Source organism: Macaca nemestrina, chromosome 10 (assembly GCF_043159975.1).
Source record: "Macaca nemestrina isolate mMacNem1 chromosome 10, mMacNem.hap1, whole genome shotgun sequence".
NCBI lineage: Eukaryota > Metazoa > Chordata > Mammalia > Primates > Cercopithecidae > Macaca > Macaca nemestrina.
Window position 1 is genome coordinate 35,687,325 of NC_092134.1, and position 25,372 is coordinate 35,712,696.

Consider the following 25,372-nt stretch of genomic DNA (forward strand, 5'->3'; position numbering starts at 1 on the left):
GGATTTGCGCTTGTGTATATGTGTGCTTGAGTGTGTGTGTGTGTGCGCGTCCCTGTGTGTGTGTGTGTGTGTGAGAGAGAGAGAGAGAGAGAGAGAGAGAGAGAGAGAGAGAGAGAGAGAGAGAGAGAGACTGCTGACTTGAGACTAAGAACCTAAAACCTCCAGCCAAGTCAAGCCTGAACAAAAATGATCAAAGCTCTGTCCTTCATCAAGAGAGTAGACAGATATTTTGTTCTCCTCCACTGAAAAGTGGGACTGTCATTGGGGATTCTCACCAGGAAAGTGCAGACAGCGGCAGACCTTCTCCAGAGTGCTAGTGCTGCCCAGCAGTCCGTGCGGAATACAGGTACCTATTGTTCCAGAGACAGATATGTAGCCAGCCAGTCAGACTCTGACAGATCTCAGCAAACCAGCGAGCCTGCCTTCATTTTAACTCCTTATTTACTAGTGCTTTTTGGTCAAATGCAAGGTCTTCTCATCACCCCTGAGAAATAAATGGAGATGATACAGATAAACTCACAGCAGAAACTAATCCTGTATCTTTTACAAAGAGGGACTTTTTTTGCTATTGAAACGCTGAATTTGATGCAAATATCTTATTTTTCTGGGAAGAAATGAAGCATTAGGTTACATGAGCAAGACTTAGCAAGTATAGGAAAACCTTGATATTCAAGATGAACAGTGCAGCCGATTTAAAAAGAGAGAAATAAGGGTTGCTCAAAACATCCCAAGTGTAAATATATATACTCCAACACAAACAGGGCGAATAAAGCCAAGGGGTCCTATCCTTTTGCAAAGGGGTGTGGCACATTGAAAACCTGCAAAAAAAAAAAAAAAAAAAAAAGCCACCCCAGTAGACCTATTTCCCTAGAGGCTAGAGTCTTTGGTGTCTCTTTTTTAGATCCCACTGCTTTCTCAAGCACCCCAAAACACCTCCCACCCGCAGTACTGCTCCAGTGTCTGAATTATACCTAAGGCAGTGAAACAAAATTAGGGAAGGTCAGAGAAAAATAACTTACTCTACATTCTCCCCGATGGATTCTGAAACCCAGAAGGTACATTTGATTCTTTAAATTCCTGGACCTTAATAGATTCCAGTAGGTTTCTAACTTTTATCTTTGTGTATTAATTGATTGATTTTCTTTTAAGGAGTTAAAGAAGACAAAATACCTTGCATTTGATTGTTTAGCAATACTAGAACACAAGGAATAGAAAAACGAAAAGTAGCTTGTCATTTAGTTAAAATAAGAGATGGAACTCTCCTTCCCCAGAAGACTTTATATACAAGCTCTTTGAATTCTTTTTGAATAAACATCAATTCTCATTAATTGCTACCATTCACCCAAGAAACATATTCTGATATAGTAGGTGTGCTGCATAGTGTAGAAAATGGTTATGAAACTCCTTTGTAAAATCCACACTCAGGCATCACTTAACAAAGCCAGAGGGTAAATCCTCAGTGCAATAGGGGGAGGTTTAGCCATGCATGGCTGTTAATGGTAATGAGACGTGTAGAACATATCTGCGCACTGCCAAACAGCTTCTTCTAAATATCTAGGGTTTGTATTCTTTATTTTTTAGAAAGAAATTAATAAGAGATTGCATGATGTTTCAAAACTCCGCACGCACAAAAATAACAACCTAGAAAATACAGTTACCTCCTTTCACATTGTCTCTTGTCCTAATCCCAGCATTTTAAAAACATTTTAGGTCATGCTAATTTAGCTAGGACTGAGCAATTAATATAGCCTTTAGAAATGCTTTCAGAAGTCAAAATTGCTTAACTTGGTGACTTCTGAAAAAGCTGCCTTGTGGTTTCTACTCAGGGAGAGCTTCTATTATGTTCAGAAGGGAAAGGACGTCAAAAGACTGCCTGAATGACGAGAAAAGTATACGGGGTTTCTGACTAAACTCATCATAACCTATAAGCCAAGAACAAAACAAGAGAATCTTGTAGCCTGCTTCTTCTAAGTGGCGTGAACTGATGATTTTCAAGCCCATTTTAAAGAACATGTATATCTTTGTAAGGTCAAAGGACAACCTTATTTCACATTACTATCTTAAGAGCAAAATAGCAGAAGCCCATTCAGTGAAAGAAAGTAGGATAGATTATGGGTAGGTACACATATAGAACAGAGCTGAATCACAGTGGAGGTGACAGCTTCCATGCAAGGCCCCCATGACTGACTAACGTTGCAGTTTGAAAGAGGCATCTAAGCGCTCACTCCTAAGCATGTGATAAGACTTAGGTGTAAGTACATTTAATTAGAGCATCACCCAGGACCTATCCAGATGTTATTACCTTTTATGTTTTTTTTTTCCTTTTGATCTCTTTATCACACTTCTGTTGTCTTCAGAAAGCCAAGCTTGGTAAGCCAAACAAATTTTAAATATTCAGCTCTTAACATGTTTGAATACAGACAGTTCTCACAGTCAGCGTCCATTATTTTCTAGAGGTGTATACAGAGGATTATCACCATTAATGAGAATCATGGGCACATGTAAATAAAACACAGAGACACCATAAAGAGTGTAGATATGTGTGTGTGTATAAAGAAGTATCATACTTGTGCAAAATACATGTTATATGCTTCATGAATATGCAAAAGCATCATTTCTTTCTCAATAAAATTTTTTGTGAAGTCCCTACTAAAATATCTGTCCCTAGAACACCCCTGAGGTCCATTATATAGCTCTGAGTTTATAATTCACACTTCAGTCCCTAATTTGCCAAATAATTCATGTCAAGCAAGACTCCAACATGAAATGTCAACTGTTTCTTGAAAGAAAACAAACCATAACTATTGCATGTTCTAGGATTTTAAGAAATAAACATTTGAGGATTAGAGGCACCACTCACTAATAGTAGTAAGGGACAGACTAATGCTCCTGAGAGTCCATTGGGTATCTATCCCTTTTCATCCACATCCACATGTGATTTGAGAGACTTGAAATTAGGTTTCCCAGAGAAAAAAATGTGAAAGGAAAACAGAATCTCTTCTTTATATTACAGAATGTTCCAATTTTTATAATATTCCCCAGGACACGCTCCAGCCACATTCTGTTATTCATTCACACAGTAAACTTCATGCTGACATAACTTCTGAGAGAATCTCTGGGAATGCTAAAAGTAACCAAACTCTACCAAAGTTAAAAATCATCTCTCCACCAAATTAAACATTATCTAAGTTTCTCCATGCAGTTATTAAATACATAGAAGATCACCTCTGTGCATAATCTACAAATGGCTTAGATTACATATTAAAATTCTAATTAAAAGTCTTCATCTTATCTCAGTTGGCCAATTTGAGATTAGAGAGCAAATACAGGTTTGGCATGAAAGCTCACGCGGAATCAAGATTTCTGATGATCGCAACTTAGAAATTAGTGGCAGTGTTACAGAGTATTGCTAATAGAAATAAAATATTCCAAAACTATGAACAACTTCTGAGATCCTCCTTAGATGGTGAGTATAGAGTGACATGAAGAGATTCCCTGGTAACTTCTATTCCATAGGAATGTACTTGTTTGAGAGTTGGAGAAAGACATGAGAGATGAAATTTCTGCGAGTGTGAGAGGAAATTATGCCTATTATTACATTCGAAATTGAAATATTGAAAAATTCGATCATGTAATTTGACTGACTAGAAAACATATTATGCAATACAAACTAAGGCTTTTCAATATTTAAGATCCAGGTTAGAAGAAACATCAGATTTCCACTTAATCCATAACTAAGTGAAAACAGTATTTCTGAGAATGATGTTCTAAAAAGTCATGGAACATTTAATGGAAAATATTAGGAATTACTTCATACTATCTACATGCTTACAACATTTTATAGTATGACCATTTGATAATTAGCCGAAGGAAAGATATGTGTTTTCCCTAACAATCCTCTCACTGCAAAGCAATAACACATTTTACAAAGTCTACCTCATCACTTCCTGATATACAGTTTAAATTAGATAAATTTGTTTCAGAAAAGCTCAATGAAGTATTTTATTCATTAATTAGTAAGCAAGCAGACATTTAGAAGTAACAGTGGTGTATTTTCCCTTCTTTATTCAAAGGTAGCTGCTGGAAGTCAACTCTAAGAACATGCACACAGAGACCAGAATGTGAACATTTTGAATGGTAACAAAGGGAAAGGACGTGTATTGCTGCTATGAAAATGAAACAATATGTTTTCCATAAATGTTTCTATAAATGCGCTCTTAAATAGTCTGGGGCTTACATCACAATGAAAAAAAATGTCCATGTAGCTGATTGATGAGAGTTGATATTTAACACACAAGCATTTCATAGAAGTTGGGAAACTCCCAAAAGGAACTGGGCGGAAAAAAAGTAGTAAAGATTTTCCTACATTTATTTTGTACAGCATTTTTGAAAAATCTCAGAATATTCCAGAATATGCATATTTTCTTCAAGAATTGCCATTCTAGAAATTTTTCTTACAAAACATATGTTATTATTCTACATCCCATTCTTTAAGTGACACAGGACCTACCCAGCTTCTCCAACAGCTGACTGCAGAGCTGCACAGCGATTGGTAGAGTATTATTCTGAGATAGGTAGAGCATCACATGAAAGTGCTCATCTCCCTTCCTTCTGTCATGTGGAGCCTTCTCCATCCAAATCTTCTGATAAAAGTCAGGATAAAGCATGATTTATTAACACGGTAAACTCCTTATGCTCCTGACCTAAAATGTTACTGGACCTTTCCCTAGCTATTGCTATTTAAGGAAGTCTTTAAAAAAACAATTTAATTTCCTTCCACCTAGTCAAGTTTTTCTCCATAGATAATTGGCTTTCATTATATGCACACACACAAAAAAAAAATCAGTGAAGTCAGTATGTATGAGGCATTTAAATATTTTCAAATTAAAGTATGCCTGTATTTATGTTAGGGTACCCAAACACACACTTCAGTTTGATTCTGTATAACTGATCTTATAACGTATGAGAAAGCACTGTGGAAATGCTAAAGGCTACACAGCCAAGTTAGTCATTAACAGTAGCAGAAGTCCAAATAAGTCAGTATTGCAGATGGCATATTTTTTTATTTTAAACAAGCACCTCATTGAAAAGCAATAGAGTCCCCTTGCTAATTTTACTGAATTTTTGCATGCTTACTATTAGAACACTCTAGTTTTATTTTCTGATTTTTTTCTGATATTTACACAACAGCCCTTTTGGGATTTATAGAACTTATCTCCAATATTATTGTCATCAAAAGTGTGTTTGAGATGCTAGTGCAGAATTGCTAATTGTTCATAAGTACCTTGAAACATTAGATTAGCAATGTTTATAATTATCTAAATATAGCATGACCATATGAAATCAATTACTATGCATATCAATCTTTGACATTTTAATGCATTACAACTGTCATACAGTTTCCATAAACTTTTGTACAAAGCCAGAATTTCTATTGCCTGAAAATCGAATGAAGTAGTATTTGATTGTAAACATTGGAGAAATAAGCATAGTAGCATATGCAATGCTGAAACTGGTCTACTTACTTGAATATTCATCTGCTCTAAATTTAGACTCTATCCTTCAATGTGAAGAATTTCACATTGGAGAAATTTTCAGTGTCCTCTTGATCCCACAGTCTCTCTTCTATAGGTGAACTCTTATCAAATAAAAAGAGCCCCATCTGAATAATAATACAACTCTTTTATAAAAGTCACTTAACTTCTGAGAACTGACCGATATTCTGAAATGCCTTCCTGACACAGGTGTCTGTTCTGGTCATTGTCAGATTTGATTCATTGGAGCTTATGTAGTCAAAATTGTTTTCATTTTTTCCTCCTGGAGCCCAAGGTGGTGAAGTGGGAATGGCTTCTCAGTAATATTTATTTGCTTTCCGATCGGAAGGCGAGAGTTAGCATTTTTCAATTCAAGATCAAAGACAGACATGTCCATGGGACAAAACACAGTTTTCTGGTTAAACTTGGGTCTGATATTTGCTCCGTTTCTGAATGACACAAAATAAGACAAAACAACAAAACACAGGGCATAACATTTTGGTGTGTTTGATTCCATCAAGTCACTGTGACTTAAAAGAAAAAGTCAATCAAATGAGAAAAGAAAGGAAACATTCTAAGCAAATTAGTTTCTTCTCTCGGTCCCACCACATCCCCTGAGCCCCGAGACCTGACTGCCGACCAGGCTTTTCCTCCTGTTGAATAGTCACTGTTTCTGAACCGACAACACTCAATGAAGTTAAGGTCAGGCTATATCGAGTTGGCATTTGCAGTGATAACAAATCAGAAATGATAGCATCATAGAGATTTATGAATTTTTTACCCCTGCAGTCACAAACATCAGACGTTTACTTTATAAAGAGAGCTTTTAGATCCTTCCTGCAGTTTCCATAGTGATTTCATTTTTTCCCTTTTATCACAGATTGGCTGAAGAGCTGCTACCCTTTGTGAGTTAAAAGGCTTGTGCTACCAACTGTCGATATAAAAGGTAGCTGAGGCAAAGACGCAATATATACTGCCAAAAATAATTGAAATAGAGAGAGACATGTCGGTGAAAGGTTCCAGAAGATTTTTGTTTCTGTATCAATGTGATAGTACAGGAGAAAACAATTTTGCCTGAATTCTCATAATTACTTTGAGTTGAATGTAGTTATATTTTATGCTGTGTACCATACTTATATTAAAACACTCATCATACAAAACATAATCCTTTCATAAAAGGCTTTAATATAGCTTATGCTGTTCCAAGTGTCTGGGCTTGTTAAACATCAAAGTTCATTATGAAAACATTTTCACTTCAGTTACTTTAGTTTCGGCTGCACTGTTTACTCCAACGTTTATTCTTCTTTTCTCATCTCTCAGCTTATTCAACTTTATTTTATTTTTTCTGTTAAAGAAAAGTTCACTGCATTTTAAAAATTAATCCAGACTTTCCATAGCATAATAGTGAAAACTTGTGGAAAGAACTAATGCATTTCTAGCTAGCACATAAGAAAGTGAGGGTTCAGTTCTTAATTTAGTTCTACCTTGTTTTATATAGTTCTTCTTCCTATTAAAATTGAGCATTTAAATGAATTTTAAATGTTATACTGATTTTTCTTTCAATTCTCATATTATTTAATAATGTTGGCACCTGAATAATCCTAGTCATAGGCTGCTATAATCCTAAGAGAAATGTCTGCTCTCTAACTACTTATTAAATATATTGAATTCTTGTCATATGCTGCAGATGTATTACAAAGAAACTTTTAGCTCAATATGCTGTTTTAAGACTGTGGAGAAAATAACATCATTGTTAATTTCTACTACAATTTATGTTATTTATAATAGAGTCAGCCTTCCATATCTGAGGATTCCACACCTGTGGATTCAGCCAACTACAGTTCAAAAATATTAAAAAATAAAAATAAAGAACAATACAATGATAGAAAAGAATACAAATAAAAACAATACAGTATGACAACTACGTACATGGGATTTACATTGTATTAGGTATTGTAAGTAATCTAGAGATGATTTAAAGTGTATGGGAGGTACAAGTATATGACAAGTATATTATATTAAAATATTATGCCATTTTATGTAAGGGACTGGAGTATCCTTGAATTGAGGTATTTATCAATGGTCTTATAACTAATACTCTGTGGACACTAAGGGAAGACTGTATTAAATGACAATAAATATAAAAATAATTGTCATTTTAGAATAAAATAGTATTTCTATGAAAGTAGTTAAGATAGACACTTGACCTTTAAATAATGTGGGGTTAGGAGTGCCAACCCCTCATGAAGTCAAAAATCTAGGTGTAACTTTTGAGTTACCAAAACTTAACTATCAATAGCCTACTATTGACCAAAAGACTTTCCAATAACACAAATAATTAGCATATATTTTGTATGTTTTATATGTATATAATATACTGTGTTTTTATAATAAAGTAAGCAAGAAGAAAGAAAATATTATTAAGAAAATCATAATGAAGAGAAAACGTATTTACTATTTATTAAGTGGAAGTGGATCACCATAAAGGTTTTCATACTTGTCTTCACAATGAGTAGGCTAAGGAGGTAGAAGAGGAAGGGTTGGTCATGCTATCTCGGGAGTGGCAAAAGTAGAGGAAAATCTGCATACAGATGGACTTATGCAGCTCAAACCCAAGTTGTTCAATGGTTAACTAATATATCCTTATATATTATATTAAAATATTTCAATTTCTAAAAAGATATAGGTATCTATGGTCTCTACTGCATGGTTATTGCAACATACACTTTTTTCCAGCTCATATTTTTTTCTAATTTCCAAAGTACATATAGCCTAAATAGGATAGTTATTTCTGAATTTTTACTCAGTGTTAACAAAATTATGCACCACAGTAAGATTTATTCTTTTCCTTTTCATCCCACTTTCATCAGGGGAAACAAGAAATAAAATGGATTTTGAAAGAAAATATATGAATTGATTGATATGCTAAGAATTTCAAGAGTTCATGGGACAGGTAGGCATGGTATAAGGAATCCATTTTAGTTAAGCTCTTTGAGGGCCAGGGAATAGAGATTTGTTTGTTTGTTTGTTTGTTTGTTTGTTTGTTTTACTCACCTTGACAAATGGTATAGTTATGTGTAAGAAAACACAAAGTAGGCCAGGTGCAGTGACCCATGCCTGTAATCTCTGCACTTTCCAAGGCTAGGGGAGGAGAATTGCTTGAGCTCAAGAGTTCAACACCAGCCTGAGCAACATAGTGATATCCCACCTCTATAAAAAAAAAAACAATTCTTTAAATGAGCTGGGCATGGTGGTGCATGTCTATAGTCCAAGCTACTTGGGAGGCTGAGGTGAGAGAATCACTAGAGCCCAGGAAATTGAGGCTGCAGTGAACCATGATCTCACCACTGCACTCCAGCTTGGGCAACAGAGCAAGTATCGAAAGAAGGAAGGAAGGAAGGAAGGAAGGAAGGAAGGAAGGAAGGAAGGAAGGAAGGAAGGAAGGAAGGAAGGACAGACAACAAACACGAAGTAATAATTAACATGGAGCTCTCACTCTATCTAAACTATAGAATCATACTTCTGAACTGCACAGACACAGAAACAGGAGTCAAAAAAGTACTGGAGACCTGGTCTGCTAGAATTTATGGATTCAGTCATTGAACAAATTCTTAAACACATCCCATGCCAGACACTTTGGTATATGTTGGGTATATCTCCATTTGTTAACAAGAGATAGCATCCTTGCCTTCATGAGCCTTGCAGTCTAGAGAGGAAGTAGGGGGAAAAAAGAAGTAGTAAGCAAATAAGATATAATTTTATTAAATAAAATAGCAGTGTCTTCAAGACAGTCATTTATAATCTGGCACTTGAGGAATGAAGAGATGGCTGCCACACACGAACCATGTGGGAGGAGTATTTCAGACACAGTGAGATAATTCCATGTTTGAATAAATGGAGGGAGGCCAGTGTAGATGCAGCAAGGGAGCAAGGATGATGGCAGCCCCAGATTTGATTACAGAAGGTATAGACTGTGGTTCGGGTCAATTAAGTTCTAAGCATAAGGAAATATCATTGAAAGGTTGCAAGCAAAGGAAGAATATGGTCAAGTTTTATTTTTAAGGATCATTCTGGATGGCATGTGTAAAATAGCTTGGAATAAGATGAATATAGAAATAAGGAGATAAATTAGGAAACTACCGTACAGACTCAATAAAGAGATGCCAATGGACTGGACCAGGGAAATGCTGTCAAGAGGAGACAATGAAGATGGATTTGAGTAGATAATGGAGGTAGAATTGTCAGCCTGTAGAGATGGATAGGCTGTGAGTGGGGAGTCAGAATAAAGAGCCAAGGACTCCCAGGTTGTTGTGACACAGTGGGTGGGGGTTGGTGCCACGCAGGGAGGGAAGAGGACATAGTGGGATGAGAAATACAAAGGAAAAAAATATTTATCAGGGTAGAAAGAGCAAAATTTTAGTTCTAGACTTATTAGATTTTATGCATCTATGGATATGCATCAGAGATATGATATGGGTTGGAGATACAAATCTGTGAGCTGTCAGTATATGGATAGCATTTAAAGATATTTCTTTGTTTTCCAGGAAAAATAAACCATCTAGGAAAATCCTATGCAAAAAGAAGACAATGAATCCTAAGCTAGAGATCTGAGAAATGTCAACAATTAAGGGTCTGATAGAAGAAGGAACTGAGAAACAACCAAAAAGGTAGGAAGAAAACTAAGAAACTAGAGTGCCTCAGAAACTCAGAAAAGAGGCTATTTCAGAAAGGGGGAAATGGCCAACCATGCAAAATATTACAACGAGATCAAGTAAGACAAGAATGGAAAATATATTTTGAATTAATTTACATGTAGTTCACTGGTGGCATTATGAAATGCTAGAGTACAAGTTACATCATAAGGGATTGAGGGATGATTGTGAAGTAAGAAAGTAGAACTCTCATGTTTGGACAAATCGTTGAGAAGTTTAGTAATAAAAGGAAACAGATAGTCTAAAAGCTGTTGGAAAGGTGATGGGCTCAAGGGTGGTTTTCTTAATTTTTGTCAATATTGAAGATTCTGGAATGTGTTAACAACAATGAGATTAATCCTTCAATAAAGGATTAAGGAAAGAGAAAATGAGGAAAGCACTGAACTCTTTGACAAGGCAAGAAAGGAAGGGATTTAGAACGCAAGTGGGAGGATTGAGTTTTGCTAGGAGAAGAGACATTTCCCCCACTGTTAATAGGAGAGAAGATGAATAAAGAGCTAAGTAGGTGTGTAGATTTAGTGTAAGAGGAGAGTGAGTTCTTGACTGACCGTGGGCTTTCATTTTCTAAATGAAGTGTGAGCCACAGCGATCAGCTAAGAGCAAGGGGAGGAGAGAGGATGCGGAAGTTTAAAGAGAAAGTATAAAATGTGTCATCTTGAGTTAAAGAAAGATTATTCAAGATACTTGTTAAAGACAGTAAGAAAGACTTTATATAAAAAAGCATCCAAATTGGAAAGCAAGAAATCAAATTATCCTTGTTTGCAGATGACATGATCTTATATTTAGAAAACCTAAAGACTCCACCAAAAAGAAACCTCTTAGAACTGATAAACAAATTCAGTACAGTTGTAGGATACAAAATCAGCATGCAAAAATCAGTAGCATTTCTATTTCTTAACTGTAATCAATCTGAAAAGGAAATCAAGAAAACAATCCAATTTGCAACAGCTACCAAAAAAAAAGAAAAAAAACAAAAACAAAACCCTAGGAATAAATTTAACCAAAGAAGTGAAAAATCTCTACAAGGAAGACCATAAAATGCTGAAGAAAAACACTTGAGATGTATGTAAAAATGGAAAAATATTCCATGCTCATGGATTGGAAGGATTAATTTTGTTAACATGTCTACTCAAAGTGATTTACAGATTCAATACAATCCCTATTAAAATACCAATGACATTTGTCACAGAAATAGAAAAAACTCCTAAAATTTATATGAAATCACGAAAGACCCCGGATAGCTAAAGCAATCCTGACTAAAAACAGCAAAGCTGGAGGCATCACATTATCTGATGTCAAATTAGACAATGAAGGTATAGTAACCAAAATAACAATGTACTGGCATAAAAACAGACATATAGACCAATGGAACAGAATAGAGAACTCAGAAATAAGTCCACATACTTACATTCAACTTACTTTTGACAAAGGTGCCATTTTGACAAAGCTGCCATTTTACCAAAGGTGGCAAGAACATTAGGGAAAGAACAGTCTTTTTAATAAATGGTGCTGGGCAAGCTGGATCTCCATATGAAGAAGAATGGCATGAGATCTCCATTTTTCAAAATATACAAAAATCAACTCAAAATGGATTAAAAACTTAAAGTAAGACCTGAAGCTATGCAAGTACTAGATAAAAACATTGGGGAAATGGTAAAGACATTCGTCTGGGGAAAGATTTTTTTGGGGGGTAAGATATTGAAAGGACAGGAAACAAAAGCAAAAAATAGACAAATGGGATTAAATAAAGCTGAAAAGATTCTGCATAGAAAGGAAACAATCAACAAAGTGAAAAGACAACCTACAGACTGGGAGAAAATATTTGCAAACTATCCATCTGACCATCTGACAAGGAATTAATGATCAGAATATATAAGAAATGCGGACAATTCAATAGCAAAAAAAAAAAAAAAAAAAATCTGATTAAGAATGGGCAAAAGACCTAAATCGACATTTCTCAAAAGAGGACATACAAATGGTCAACAGGTATATCAAAAAATGTTCAACATCATTGATTATCAGGGAAATGTAAATCAAAACAAAAATGAGATATTAGCTCACCCCAGTTAAAATGGCTGTTACAAAAAAGACAAAAAATACAATGCTAACAAGGATGTGAAGAAAGGAGAAACCTGCTATACTGTTGGCGGGAACGTTAAGTAGTACAGCCACTATGGAAAACACTATGGAGGTTCCTCAAAAAACTTAAAATAGAACTACCATATGATCCAGCCATCTCTCCGCGGGATATATAGCCCCCAAAAAGGAAATTCGTATATTGAAGATATATCTGCTCTCCTGTGTTTATTGCAGCACTATTGCTACTAACCAAAAAATGAAAATCAACCTACGTGCCCATCAGTGGATGAATGAATTTTTAAAAATGTGGTATATATGCACAGTAGAATATTATTCACCCATAAAAAGAAGAAAATTCTGTCATTTGTAGCAATACAGATAGAAATGGAGGTCATTGTGTTAGGTAAAATAAGCCAGGCACAGAAAGACAAATATCACATGTTCCCACTCATCTGTGGGAGCTAAAGAAGTGTATCTCATGGAGATGAGAGTAGAATGATGGTTACCAGAGAGTGAGAAGGGGAGGAGGAAATAAATGAAGAGAAGTTGATTAGTGGGTATAAAAATATGGTTAGATAGAGGAAATAAATTCTAATATTCAATAGTACAGTAAGAAAATTATAGTTAACAATAATTTACTGTGTCTTTCAAAATAGCTAGAAGATGTGTACTGTTCCCAGTGCAAAGAAAAAAATAAATATTTGAGGTAATGGATATCCCAATTATCCTGATTTCATCACTACACACAGTATACAGGTATCAAAATATCACATGTACTTCTAAAATGTGTGTAATTATTACATATCAAAAATAAATCTAAAAAAATAGACTACTGAAATGACAGGTTTTGCAATAGGAAAGATCAGCTCAACTCCAAATACAACAAGGATGAGTGGGGATTTATAGTCAAGAAGCAGAGTGGGGGTCAGTGGATGGAAAGTTACTAGAAGAAACATCAGGATAGGGGAGATTCTGGCTAGACTGACTTGATAGGATTCTTGCTGAAGACAGGTCAGAGTGATAAGATATCATGCACAGGGGATGAGGAATTTGATCAGATATTAAGTATGATCAAATACTCAGGATGAAGGATTTTCACTAAATGGATTCAGCAGGATTCTTGCTTAAATTTGACTAAGGAGGGCAAGGACAGAGCCCCAGGTCAGGTCCTCATTACAAAAGGGGTCAGAGGAAGCTGTCTAGAGTTTGGTCAAAGAGAGACATTCTCACTTATATTGTAGAAATATGAGCTTACTACATAAATACAGAAGGGTTGTCAGGCAAGCAGGTTTCAGTGTTCCTTTAAGGTTTGTGACCTTAAATTTAATGTGAATCAAAATTCTGAATGCATGTTTGATTTTTTTTCCAATAAAGTTTAACTACTTGACTCAAAGATACCAGGCTGGGGCTATGCCAAGCAAAACAACAGAGCGAATTACATAAAATAAATTAGGAGCATTTGCTGAAGCATGGTTATATTAATGGACTATGGAATCCTGTCTTGGGAAGGAGAAAAGGGAAGCCTTCCTCTCTTCTCGGGAATGAAAATGGTTGGTGGTCTATGGATTGTAGGTCTTGATAAGGCTGAAGGTTGTACAAATGAAGAGTCAAGATGAAAGGATGGGAGACAGTGGTCTCAGAATGAGATATTTGAAATGCAGATATCAGAAGTAGTAAAGTCTCCATCAAGGCGAAGGGTAATGGCCATGAGAACACATGACATTTCTATTTCTTGTGGTTTGTAGTAGCCACAAAAGTGAAGTGGGTACTCTATGGATGGAGATATTAGAAAGCTCCAAGAAAATATAGATGGGAGTCTGTGTATTCCAAAGGGAATATCAAGTGTAAAGATGCCCAAGAGTGTTGAGAACTTATCAGAATCTCAACTTTGGAAAAAATACAAGTGATGAAGAAGAAAAATCAATACAAATTTGAAGACAGTAGCAATGTTTGACAGGGTGCACTTTAAGAGAGCTTGATTAAATGAAGGCATATATAAGAGAAAAGGGTTGGGCACAGTGGTTCACGCCTGTAATTCCAGCACTTTGGGAGGCCAAGGGGGGGCAGATCATCTGAGGTCAGGGGTTTGAGACCAGCCTGGCCAACATGGTGAAACCCCATGTCTACTAAAAATACAAAAGTTAGCTGTGTGTGGTAGTGCATGCTTGTAGTTCCAGCTACTCGGGAGGCTGAGGCAAGAAAATCGCTTGAACCTGGGAAGCAGAGGCTGCAGTGAACTGAGATCATGCCACTGTACTCCAGCTTGGGCGATGAAGTGAGACTGTGTCAAAAAAAAAAAAAAAAAAAAAAAAGAAGGAAGGAAGGAAGGAAGGAAGTTAGGGTAAGCACATGTCCAGAAATAAGAAAACAGGATAGCAAAGACCATCAGGAAGGAAAAGACCAGAAGTTGAGTTGGGTAAAAAATGTAATAAATGAAACAGATTTTTAAACCTATATTCTGACTAAGAGCAAGAAAGAGATCGACTGCTTGGGGCAAATGGAGTCATTCATTCATGCTGTTATTCCATGAGCTTTTACAAATTTCCTACTGAGTGCTGGGAATTAAACAGCATGAGACAGAAAAGTATAAACCTTACCCACAAATAAAAACAGACACAAATTTTAAAATGACAATTACTAATAAAATGAGTGACTACCATGAGATAGGCACTGTTTTAAGCAATTTCCATATATTAGCTATTAAATCTTAATAACAACTCTATGGGTAAGTATTAATATTATACCCATTTTATAGATGACAGTTCTGAGGCAGAGAGAAGTTAACTAAATTGTTTAATAACACACAATTTATATAGAAGAGACAGTGTTTGAGTCCCATGTATCAGCCTTTAAGATATGCAAATCTATCAGAAACTCTTGAAGCAAGATGTGTTTTAGAATTCAGAAATCTTGTTTAATTCAGAAATATAAAATAATGCATATACAGTCATCCCTTTATATCCATGGAAATTGGTCCCAGGACCCCCACAGATAACAAAATCCCCAAATGCTCAAGTCTCTCATATGAAATGTTGTAGTATTTGCATATAACCAATGCTCATACAGATGGTATACTTTAAATTATCTCTAGGTTACTTGTAATTACTAATACAGTATAAATGCCATGTAAATAGTTGTTGAACTGTATTTTAAAATTTGTATTATTTCTTACTATTGCATTATTTCTTATTGTTTTTTTCCCCAAGTATTTTTTATTTGCATTTGGTGAAACCCATTTTTGGTAGAACTCACGGGTGTGGAGGACTCACTACTTTTATTTCATAATGTCCCTAGGATAGTCCAAGTGATTATGATGAACTTACTAAATGTTTTTGGAGTGAAACATATTTGTTTAATACTAAATGTAATAATAACTAAAGATTATAAACTTTACATATCAGTCCAGGTTAAGTTTTGAGGTCAAATGAGTTTTACTATCAAGAGAAGAAATGAAGAAAGAAAGAAAAGAAAGGAAGAAGAGAGGAAGGGAGGGAGGGAAGAATGGAAAGAAGGGGGCAAAAAGAGAAAAAGAAAAAAAGAGCAAGGAAATCTTGGTTTTCAGTTTCTCTCTAATTCTGAAATTGCAGATAAAGAATTTGGGCCTATATTCTATATAGATCACAGAGTGATAAAACAGGTGAAATTCAAAATGTTTAACAGTATAACTAGGGCACTGGCTAACTAGAAGGAGAGGCTGGAAACTAGTCTTCAGGAGGAATCCTAAAGACCACACACCATGTTGATAGTTAATCTTTTAGTTGCTGTATTTTAAGAAAGTCCAAAGAATGACAGAGATGTGACTTGGGACTGCCAGGGAGACAGTGAGTGAGAACACGGGATGGAGAATTAGTTTTGAGGCAACAGCTTCTAAAAACAACAATAGGAAATATTTTAATATATTACCAGTCAGTACCTTGGAGAGAGATCACTACACAACACCATTACAATACTATTTTATATATATATATATACACATAGAGAGAGAGCGAGAGAGAGAGGTAGAGCAAAAAGGAGAAACATCTATACATGGAGGAAGGGAGTCAGAGGATGTCTTCTCCTTGCTCTTATACTTTAATAATGATAAGAATGATAGCAAATACTGAGATCTCATATGTACCAGGTACTCTTCTACATACTTTATATTCTAAATACTTTATACTTTAAAAAATACTTATTGAATCTTCACAATAGCTCTGTAGGAGGGTGCTGCTATTATCCCCAGTTTTCAGATGAGAAAACTGGGGTAAAGAGCAGTTAAAAAACTTTCTCCGGGCTAAATAGTTGCTAGGTGGCAAAGGCAGGACTTGAACTTAGGCAGTCTGGCTTCTGTGCGCATGCACAAAACCACCACGCTAGACACGTATTATAAATTCAGCTTTACACAACAGTCCCTTACCCTGCACTAAGGATCTCAGCCTGGGACCAGGTGTCATTCATTTTCACATCCTCTGCACAATGCCTAGGTCATAATAAATACACAATAAGTAGTTGTTGTGATTACTGCTATTTTATGAAATAATGCCCCAAAGATACTGAACAGTTAGGAGAAGAACTGAAGGAAAGAGTCTTATATGGGGAGCACAGTGTGAGCAGAGACATGGAAGCCTTTGGCAGCAACTCCCATTGTGATTCCATTTTCACTACCAAAGGAAATAATCTTCAAATTGAAAGAAGTGGAACCAACAGGGGTTGCAAACTCAAAACACTTCATGGGGCAGTCCAGTAGCATGAATGTGTGAAAATGCTAAGTGAAGAAAACAGAAAACTCAGTAAGGACTGGAGGAACCAGGGAGTGAATGTCCTGCCCACAGGCATTCAAGTTCAGACTCTCTGAAGCACTTCTTTTGTATCCTTTGGCTTAGAGGGACTTAAAGGGAAATGATTTTTTAAAGTATTTAGGGGTTTGTGGGAAAAAATTACACTCAGAAAAAAATAATGAGCTGATAGAGCCATTTTTGGTCCTCTTTGTGTAAATAGATTGAGGAAGAATCTAGAATATAGAACCTGGATGTACTCATACCAAGACAAAGGAGAATAGTTTGATTCCTGAGTCTACAAATCAATAAGTCTGACAATGATTTCTGGGGAAGACTCTAGTAGAGATGATTGAATTGATAAGTTATGAGCAATTAGCAGAGAAGTCAGAAATAATTGGAAGGACTCTTGGATTATTAAAAAATGAGTTAAACTAAGCTTAGTTCTTTCTTTGATAAGAGCTTTCCAGACTAGTAGATCATTGTCTTTAAAGACCTTTTGTGGACAAGATGGAGGACCCCAGGATGGATCTGTGGTTAAGAATCCTTGGTCTCTGTCATCTATCCTGATGAGATTCTGTAAAGAGTATTAGGTTGCAATCAAGGATACAAGGAGACCATAAGCAGTGGAAGCTCATCTAGAGAGTGCAACCAGGTTGGACCAGTAACTTGAAACTACCTCATTATATAGAGTAACAAAGATATTTGACCTAGAGAAAGACAAGGGTAGAAAGAGGGGAACAAAATGCTTTCTTGAAGGCTTTAGAGCATGCTACATGGAGGAAGAATAAAGTGTATAGCAACATATAATAGACTCCTTTGTAAGACAATGAGATTCCAGTGGCTAGACCCCCATGGCTGTTGGGAAAATGTCTTTCTAGTAAGTGGGGCAAACGCAGACTTAGTCTTTAGGTAAGACTTCCAACCAGTCCTGTAACTTTATTAATAAGAAAACGGATAACTGAAGGAGAAAGAGGATTTTGTCATGGAATTTTAGTGCTAGGAGGAAACTCAAGATTCTGACTTCCTAGTTCAATGTTGTGTCAAAAATTCCATGGCACTTGGAAGCTAATTTGGCTCCTCCTTCATACGGTACTGGAACCTAGAGGAAGATAACGTTAATTATCCCACTAAACTCTACTGCCTTTCTCCAAAGCTATAGGGTCCTAAGTGGAAGAAGCTAGAATCTGCAAGTTTAAAACAATATTCAGCCTGACAATATTTCAGTGGTATATTCTTTTAAGTGTCATGTAGCAATTGCCTCCTTTTGAAGAATTTATTCTGCTTCATGAGGCAGACTGAATTTGACTTGCTGGTTTGTACTAAAGTTCTGTTATTTTCTGGTTGATAGTCAAATCTATTAAACTGACAGAACTTTAAACCAAGTATGCAAATACTCTCTATCAATACATTAACAAAAGTTTGGTGTGCCAGTAAGCAGCAATTTTCAATCATGAGTACATGCATGTTTTCTTGTCATTTACAGCAGCAACCACCGTAGGGGTCATTTTATAAACCACTTAAATACTCAGCACAAAACAAAAAAAATACTCAGTACATGTTCCATGTCAGGTAACTCTGACAAGAAATATTTCCAATAAGGCCCTTCCTAAGAGCCCTCAAATAGCCTATCTCTGTAAAATGAAACGCAAAGACTTCACCCAAGCAGAGCTAAGTGGCTCCACCAATTTAGAAAAGGAAGGAAGTTAGGATTTAGCATACATCTTTTGTATACCAGGCACTGTCAGATCATGTATTCCTCATAGCAATCTGTGAACTATTTTATTTAATAAATGCATATTTATCTGCATATTGATTTATAAAAATAATTTCAGTTTGTCTATGAAGCAGGAACTAATATTCTAATTTTTCAGATAAAGAAACTAAGGTTCTAAATGTAGCTAGTTTGCCTAAGGTTTCAGCTAATAAGTAAAGGGAACTGGAGTTGAACATCTTTACACTAAAGTTTTGTGGATCCTTTCTGCTGTATAGGTACTACATGGATCAAAAGTGGTACCTTCTAGATGATAGAAAAGTGCCAAGTTTAAGAAAAATAGGCTTGAAAGTTGATATGCCTTTATGTCATTATTATGGTATGTCTATGAAATTTATGTATTTTCAAGACAAAGTTTTTCATCATTCTATCTTTAAGCCAAGTCAATGAGAAAACTAGTTTTGATATACAGATAAGGTACATCACTGAGTCTAACCTTTGTCTTTCTTTGTGAGTTGGTGTGATTAGAAAAGGATTGGGGGAAGGAGGTGTGGGAACCAGATTCTCATCACTCTTTCAGCATGTATGCTTTCTGGGTACCACCTTCTTTGTTGGTAAAATGACAGACAGAGTGTCTGTATTTATACAGCCCCTTCTATCTCTGACCTTCCATAATTCTTAGTTTCTTCACTTTTTTCTCTCAAAAACTCAAAGTAGCTCCATATGGGAACATATCCAGAAGGCATTGCAAAGTGGAATAAATATGAAAAATTAAAAACCAAAACCTGAAGCAAGCTTCTTCTTTGGTTCCAGAAGACAAAGGTCTTGATTACAATACATTAAAAAAATATATTTCCCCCTTGCTACCTCAGGCTTTCTGATTTAGTATAGGATCAAGGGTAGAAATAAGAAATGTGTGGGAAAATTTGATCTGCTTTTTGTAATTCTAATCCAATTATAAGCAGACAATGCCAAATATATCTTCTAAAAACCCATCATTAAATTCCTTGCTCATTTTTATAAGCTTAAGAATTTAGATAGTTTTGATGCAAATTCTAGACTCCTGGGTACGTTTCATATTCAACCAACGTAAGAAGTAAATATGCAAAATTTTACAAGATCAAAAATTCTTCCTCAAGGACACTTAATTACACTCACTTCTTTTCTTTCTCTTTTTCTTTTTCTTTTTTCCTTTGTTTTGCTTCATATTCTCTGAAAGGAAGATCTGCTTTTGTGGTAAAATAAGACAGATGCTGACACAAGTTAGCACTCGATAATAAATGATAAGAAGCATTATTAATTATTTCATTCACTTATTCATTCAACATTTATGAAGTGCCTACTACATACTAGGCACTGCAATAAGCACTGGGAATAAAACACTGTGTGAAAATAGACATGTTCATGGAGCCTAGAGCTGGTGGAGGAGAAAAGAAATACAAAGGGAAGAGACAGATGCTTTGAGGAGATATAATAGGACAGCAAGACCAGGAGGTCAGTGAAGGCTTCCTGGAAGAGGAACAGTTGGGCTGAGCTCTGAAGGATGAGTATTATTCAGATATGCAAAGATGAGGTGCAAGTTTGTGCGGGCAGAAGCAGCAAGCACAAAGCACCTGAGATGGGAGTGCACATGCCAAGTATGAAGGAAGTCAGGAATATTTTCTGCTGTTTTTTTTTTCTTTTTCATTTTAATCACTATAAGTTACTTTACCATTTTGCTTGGAGACTCCCCCCAAATTTTTGTCTTTGTACTTTAGTAAAACTTCTTACTAAGTTTTACTGAGTATTTGGAATCAATTTTTCTGTTTTTTGGAAATGGTGCACCTTCCCAATAGGGAGATTAAAACATGTTGTTACTTTGGGAAATTTTTCCTTATATGTTTTAATATTTGTTTTATTTTGTTAATTTGAGTTTCCTTTTCTGAGACTCTAATTATGTGTATGTTGGATTTCCTGTGCCTGTTCATAACTAGTCTCCACGTCTTTTTTTGTCTTTTTCTTTTCTTTTTTCTTCTTTTTTTTTTTTTTTTTTGAGACAGAGTCTCACTCTGTCTCCCAGGCTAGAGTGCAGTGGCTCAGTCTCAGCTCACTTCAACCTCCACCTCCCAGGTTCAAGCAATTCTCCTGCCTCAGCCTCCCCAACAGAGGGACTATAGGCGTGCACCACCACACCCAGCTAATTTTTGAATTTTTAGTAGAGATGGGCCAGGCTGGTCTCGAACTCCTGGCCTCAAGTGGTCCTCCTGCCTCTGCCTCCCAAAGTGCTAGGATTACAGGTGTGAGCCACTGCACTGCACTGCACTGGCCATTTCAGTTTTTTTTTTTCTATCCTTCCTCCTTCCTTTTTATCTCCTCCCTCTCTCCTCTCCTCCATTATTCTCTTCCTTTCTTTCTTTATTCCCTTTAATTTGATTTGCTCAGTTTTCCTTTTATTTGTTTTTGAGACGGACTTTTGCTCTTGTTCCCCAGGCTGGGGTGCAATGGCACGATCTCAGCTCACTGCAACATCTTCCTCCCGGGTTCATGCAATTCTCCTGCTCAACCTCCCAAGTAGCTGGGATAACAGGCATGTGCCACCACGCCCAGCTGATTTTGCATTTTTAGTAGAGATGGGGTTTCACCCATGTCGTTCAGCTGGTCTCGAACTCCTGGCCTCAGGAGATCCACCCGCCTTGGCCTCCCAAAATGCTGGGGTAACAGGCACGAGCCACTGTGCCCAGCTGATTTGCTCAGTTTTCTCATTCCTGGTCTTTGCATCCCTTACTGTGTTTTCAGCAATGCCTGTACTCCGTATACTCCTCATTCACCTTTATCTCCAGTTTTTTTTTGTTGTTTTTTTTTTCACTTTTTTCCACAGATCTCTAGGTGCTCATGTTTCACCTGCTACTGTTTTTGATCATCTCTTCTCTGAAGTTCTGTATTCTAGATTGTGTTCTTGTTTCTTAGAGGCAATTAACATATCACTATTATTATTTAATTTACAGTTAAATATATTTTTAAGTTTTCACCCACCCATTGAAACTTCAAAAGAAAGTTCTGTTGAGTATTCTTCATCTACCATTATATTAATATTTGTGATTTTCATATTTATGTGTTTATTTATTTATTTTGAGATGGAGTATCACTCTGTTGCCAGGCTGGAGTGCAGTGGTGTGATCTCGGCTTGCTGCAACCTCTGCCTCCCGGGTTAAAGCGATTCTCCTGCCTCACCCTCCCAAGTAGCTAGGACTACAGACGCCCACCACCATGCCCAGCTAATTTTTGTATTTTTAGTAGAGACAGGGTTTCATCATGTTGGCCAGGATGGTCTCGATCTCTTGACCTCGCTCTTGACAGTTCATCTTGAAGTAGAAGATTTTCTTTTTCTGAACTCACTATTTGCAGGAGGGGGTCTACGTGTGGAGGAGACCCATAACCATGTTTTAGTTGAGTAGGAATTTTCTTTTTGACCCAGGGGATTATGTGGGACTTTGGCCTTTAGACACCTCCCAGCTAATAAGAGGGAGCCAAGAGCGAAGCGGTTCATGATGCAAACTCTTCTCCACACTGCCACAGGCTGCTTCCTGTACAGTTTGGCTTTTCTGTGTTTTTCTCCTTTGACCAGAACTCTTTTGGTTTTCAGAACCCAATCAATTCCAGGAAAACTCCTGTTTCCAGCTGGTGCATAACTCTGTTGTAGTAATAGACCCAGTATTTAGGGTTTTACATTATGATTGTGGACAAATAATTTAATAACATTTTGAATTCTTCTTCCTCCTCTATGTACCTCCACATGATCTACACTACTGTTGGCAGTCATGCCATCTGTTTTCTGATTCAGGGTTTCAGTCTATGGCCATACCTCCTTGAACACACCTGATCTCAGCTAATTTAGGGTCTCAGCTGTCTCCTAACTTAATTAGAAATAGAGCTTGAATTTCTTATTTACATTTGCCTAATTCCTTGGAAGAGGAGGAGATTTCCAACGGGATAAAAAGAAAATTGTAACTTTACATCACCATATTAGAATAAGAAGTATTTATAGTTTAATAGTTTAACCCAAACACTTATTTAAAGGCATGTCAATAGTGCTTTTTAAGCTTGATCAGAAATAACCACATCTCTCATGATGTGAGTTAACCAAAATGTTTTCATTTACCTAATAGTTTATTCTGTTCATTTTTCTTTCAGTCAATTTTTAATGATGAATACATTACTGATTATTATTTTCAATAAAGATTAAATAAAATCTGGTTTTACCTTAAAATTTATATTTCAGCCTTTATTTTAGAAGCAAAAACAGGAACTAAATAGGAACCTAAACAATCGACAGTGTCACCCCTCTAATCTAAAACTATCCAAAATGTCCTTTGAGTACAAAGAAAATCAAGTTTTATACATTAAAGAATGCAGAGAATATTTTATACAAACAATTCATGAAGAATATACTAGAAAATATACCTAAGCCAACTAAAAAATAACAGAATGGAACTTAAAAAGAAATAACTGAAACACATACACACATAAAATCATAAAACCATGGCAAAAGACGACGAGTGAATATTGAACCTGTTTAACTGTAGGATTGAAATTAAAACAAGAATGAAGATTGTATGACAGAAGAGAATATAATGATATAAACATGAGAAATCAGACATATTATAACAAACACTTGGAGAAGGTAGAATAGAGGATGAAACATTTAAGTATACTGATTTTCTTATATTTAATAGATGGAGGTCAAAGAAAATCAATTTAAACTGGCACATCATGGAAAATGCATAAAAGTTTGTTTAATGTTACAAAGGTAAGATTAGAAAATAAGATGATCATCTAAAACTGGGCAGTAAGAAAGAAGGGAGAAAGAAGAAAAATTTAAACATTTCATTATTACTTACGATAGGGAACTAATAGATAATGCCAAAAGAAATGGAGGAAATTGTGAAAAGTTGTTATAATGATAAGCATGTGCAAAAAATGTATCAACTTTCAAACATATCAGAAGAAACATATATACACAAAAAATCATAAAAACAAGCTGCATGGTGAGAGTATTTAAAAATAATAAAGACAGAATTCAAACATAAGGTAACAAACCTAAGAACAGACATGTCTATCATATCATTAAATGCAAATGGCCTAATCTCACTGACTAAAAGAAAAATATTTGTCAATAGTATTACAGAGAAAATTCCATTGTGGGCTATGTAAAAGATACATAAAGCAAAGAGATTAAGAATGGTTGAGAATAAAAAGATGGGCGATTACACAGCAAGCAAGTCTGAACAAAAAGAAATCTGGGATGGTGATCTTAATCCCAGACAAAGGTTAGTTCAACACAAAATATAAACTAAGAAAAATAAGGGAATTCATAGTACTAAAGGATACAATCCACAAAGAAGTTCTCAATATCTATAAATACTATACCAATATTCCTGAGGGAAAAACACAAGTAATACAATTAAAAAATAGCGCCACATTAGTTGTATGGAACCTACTTTAGTCTATAACAAACCAAATGTACGCCTCAAATTATAAACTTATATATCTATGGATATAGTAGGCCTAAACATAATATGATGGCTCTAATGGATACATAGGAAGTCTCCGTTTTCAGATAGCCAAGTAAATGGTCACACATACACAAAAAGAGACATGTTTTAGGCCACAAAGAAAACATAAAAAGAGAGCACTCCCAACAGTAATAGTAGTACTAAACACATTACCTGATAATGATGCAGTAAAATTAAACCAGAAAACAAAAATCACCAGCTACTGAAAATGTACAAGCTCTCTATCAAACAGCTATTAGGTCAAAGGGGTTATTCATAAATCAAAATGGCAGAATATCTGAAAACTAGCAATAAAGGCCGGGCACGGTGGCTCATGCCCGTAATCCCAGCAGTTTGGGAGGTGAAGGTGGGTGGATCACTTAAGGTCAGAATTTCGAGACCAGCCTGGCCAACATGGTGAAACCCCATTTCTACTATTAAAAAAAAAAAAAAAAAAAACACCAAGAAAACAAAAATTAGCTGGGAGTGGTGACACATGCCTGTAGTCCCAGCTATCTGGGAGGCTGAGGCAGGAGAATCACTTGACCCCAGGAAGCAGAGGTCGCAGTGAGCCTAGAGAGCACCACTGCACTCTTTCCTAGCCGACAGAGCAAGACTCTGTTTCAATACACAAAACAAAACAAAACAAAAAAAACCCTAGTAGTCAAAACCCTACATATAAGAACTTACGTGATTCAGTTAAAGCAGCAATCATCAGTGAAGTCATATTTACCTATATTACTAAACAAGAAGAAATTCAATGAACTGAGTATCCAACTCCTAAAATTAAAAGCAGATCAATGACATAAACATATGAAATCAGAAAATAAGTAAATAATTAAAGCAAAAGTTAATACATTAGAATATAGAATGTGCAGAACTCAAATCCAAAAGATGATATTTTAAAAAGTAATAACACACCCACATACAATAAAATAAGCTGTTATTAATATAGTCAAGAAAGGATGGGGGACACAAACATAGAAAATGAGAAATAATCACAGATAAGCAAATTTAAGTAACCATATCAGATGTCTTTGATCAACAA

The 25,372-nt window shown here is 35.8% G+C and overlaps 1 protein-coding gene and 1 long non-coding RNA gene across 21 annotated transcripts in view; one reads left to right on the forward strand and one right to left on the reverse strand.

The window, feature by feature from the left end:
* Window positions 1–25,372, reverse strand: part of LOC105483653 (uncharacterized) — a 134,399-nt gene that overhangs the window by 100,839 nt on the left and 8,188 nt on the right. For 19 of the 20 annotated variants that reach the window (XR_988452.3, XR_988451.3, XR_011608933.1 and 16 more), the window contains exons 2-5: window positions 5,716–5,983; window positions 4,511–4,643; window positions 2,303–2,450; window positions 276–484 (exon numbers count right to left, since the gene is read on the reverse strand). The exons of the other annotated variant lie outside the window; for it this stretch is intronic. The gene's annotated coding sequence lies outside the window, so the exon portion shown is untranslated. The remainder of the gene's footprint in view (window positions 1–275; window positions 485–2,302; window positions 2,451–4,510; window positions 4,644–5,715; window positions 5,984–25,372) is intronic. 20 annotated transcript variants of the gene reach the window in all.
* LOC139356672 (uncharacterized) lies at window positions 188–10,146 on the forward strand. Its single transcript, XR_011608935.1, has 4 exons — window positions 188–346; window positions 4,074–4,137; window positions 8,405–8,487; window positions 10,079–10,146. It is a non-coding gene; the product is annotated as an uncharacterized lncRNA (long non-coding RNA).